Raw genomic sequence first — 2,901 nt, 5'->3', positions numbered from 1 at the left:
TCCTTTCCTTCTCCCCGCTAACTTTGATCGCTACCTTCACGACCTCCTTCTTAGCGGCCTCCTTTCCTTCTCCCCGCTAACTTTGATCGCTACCTTCACGACCTCCTTCTTAGCGGCCTCCTTTCCTTCTCCCCGCTAACTTTGATCGCTACCTTCACGACCTCCTCCACGTAGCGTCGCGACAGTCCCGCACCCGTCATCGCCGTGCGGGCCGTGTAGCCCCCATCCTCCCTCCCTCTCTCCCTCCCTCCCTCTCTGCCTCCCTCGCTCTTCCCCGCGCACCTTGATCACTGCCTTCACGACCTCCTTCTTAGCGGCCTCCTTTCCTTCTCCCCGCTAACTTTGATCGCTACTTTCACGACCTCCTCCACATAACGTCGCGACAGTCCCGCACCCGTCATCGCCGTGCGGGCCGTGTAGCCTAGACCCTCCCTCCCTCCCACCCTCACTCCCTCCTTTCCGCCCTAACTCCCTCCTCCCCACGCACCTTGATTGCTACCTTCACGACCTCCTTAACGTAGCGACGCGACAGTCCCGCTCCCGTCATCGCCGTGCAGTCCGTGCAGTTCCTACCTCTCTTCCTCCCATTCTCCCTACCTCCCTCCCTCCCTCCCAACTCCCTCCTTCCCTCCTCCCACCGCAATCCCTCCCTCACTCCCTCCCTCCTTCCTGCTCACATTGATCACTACCTCCACGACCTTCTCCACGTAGCGTCGCGACAGTCCCGCACCCGTCATTGCCGTGCAGGCCGTGTAGACCCTCCCTCCCTCTCTCCCTCCTCTCCGTGCACCTTGATCTCTACCTTCACGACCTCCTCCACGTAGCGTCGCGACAGTCCCGCGCCTGTCATCGCCGTGCAGGCCGTGTAGCCCCTCTTTCCATCACTCCGTCTCTCCTTCTCCCTCCTCCCTACCTGCCTCCCTCCTTCATCCCCGTGCAACGTGATCGCTGCCTTTACGACCTCCTCCCTACCGCCCTCCCTTCCTTCTCCCCGCGCAATTTGATCGCTAGCTTCACGACCTCCTCCACGTAGCGGGGCGACAATCCCGCTCCCGTCATCGCCATGCGGGCCGTGTAGCCCCTTCCTCCCTTCCACTCTCCCTCCATCCTCCCTCCCTCTCTCGCTCCCTCACTCTCTTCCTCTTTCTTGCTTTTGCGCATGCGTGCTCGTGCGTGCGGCGTCCGGACTGCGTGTGTCCTTCGAATGGCGTGTGTACGCGCGTGTGTTGTGTTTTGTGTTGTGTGCTGTGCTGTGTGTGTGTGTGAGAGAGAGAGAGTGTGTTATGTGTGGTGTGTGTCGTGAGTGTGTGTGGGGAAGGGTGTGCGCTGCGCGCGTGTTGTGTGTGTGTGTGTGATGGCTGTGTGTGTGTGTGTGTGTGGTGTGTGGGGTGTGTGTATCGGTGTGTGTGTGTGTGGTCGTGTGTGTGTTGTGTGCTGTGTGTGTGTGTGTGTGTGTGTGTATGTGTGTGTATTGTGTGTTGTTGTGTGTGTGAGTGTGTGGGTGTGTGTGGCGCCAGCGCGCATGTGTGTGTGCGTGTGTCTTCGACAGGCGCCGCTGTGTGTTTGCGTGTGTCCACGAAGGCTTCGAAAGACTGTGTGGTGTGCGGGCGTTGTTGTATATTATGTGCGTGTTTTTGTGCGTGTGTGTGTCGTCCGTGCGTGCGTGACGTCGCGTGTGTGCGTGCGTGCGTGCGTGCGTGTGTGCGGTTCGTGCGTGCGTGCGTGCGGGCGGTCGCGTGTATAAATTATTATGTGCATTGTGTATGTTGCTTGATGTTGTTCATGTTTCTACTCTGCGTCTGTTGCTTGCGCCTCTCTGTGGCAGCTGATTTTTCCCATGAAGGCGTTCCGTTGACAAAATTAAATTCTACAGAAGATCACAATAACAGGCACCATAACAGTTCGAAGGGGGGGGGGGTATTATTAGTCGCCTCTGCTGAGACCAGATCGTTCTAGTTTCATTTTCTCTCTGTCAGTTCTCATCGCCGATGAAGAGAGTAGGGCTTTTGCGCATGAGCGTGCATCGTGCGGTGTGGCTTCGAAGGCGGTGTGTTACGCGCGGCGCGAGTATGTGCGTGCGTGCGTGCGTGGCGTGCGTAGGTGCGTAACGTGTGTGTGTGTGTGTGAGTGTATGTGTATGTGTATGTGTGTATAATATATATATTATGTGTGAGTCGTGTGTGTGTGTGTCTGTCTGTGTGTGTGTGATGTGCGGTGCGTGCGTGCGTGCGTGTGTGTGCCGCTGGTGTTTGTGTTTTTGTGTGCGTTTGTGGGCATGTTTTTGCGTACGTGGCATGGCCTGCGTGTGTGGTGGTTGATGTGTATGTGTGTGTGTGGGTGTGTGTGTGTTGTGTGTGTGTGTGTTGTGTGTGTGTGTGTGTGCCTGTGTGCTGTATGTGTATATATAATATGATATTTGTGTGTGCGTGCGTGTGGTGCGAGCGTTTGTGCGTGCCTATGTGTGCTTTGTGTGTGTTGCCTGTGTGTACGTGGCATGTGTGTGTGTGCCTGTCTGTGTGTGTGTGTGTGTGTGCGTGTGTGCGTGTGTGTGTGTGTGTGTGTGTGTGTGGTGGTGTGTGTGTTGTGTGTGTGTGTGTGGTTGTGTGGTGTGTGGGTGTGTTGGGTGTGTGGGTGTGTGGGTGTGTGTGTGTGCCTGTGTGTTGGTATGTGTAGATATATGTATATATATATATATATTATATATAATATATATATATAATATATATACTTGTGTGTCGTGTGTGTGTGCGCACGTTTGTGCGCTAGCATGTGTGTTGTTGTGTGTGTCTGTATGTGAGTGCTGTGTGTGTGTGTGCTGTCTGTGGTGTGCTGTGGGGGGGGTGGCCCGGCGTCTTGCGTGCGTGCTTGCGTGCGTGCTTGCGTGGGCGTGCGTGCGTGGGG

The sequence above is a fragment of the Priapulus caudatus genome, unplaced genomic scaffold (assembly GCF_000485595.1).
Source record: "Priapulus caudatus unplaced genomic scaffold, Priapulus_caudatus-5.0.1 Scaffold1687, whole genome shotgun sequence".
NCBI classification, from domain to species: domain Eukaryota; kingdom Metazoa; phylum Priapulida; class Priapulimorpha; order Priapulimorphida; family Priapulidae; genus Priapulus; species Priapulus caudatus.
Note: the sequence above shows the minus strand (reverse complement) of the source record.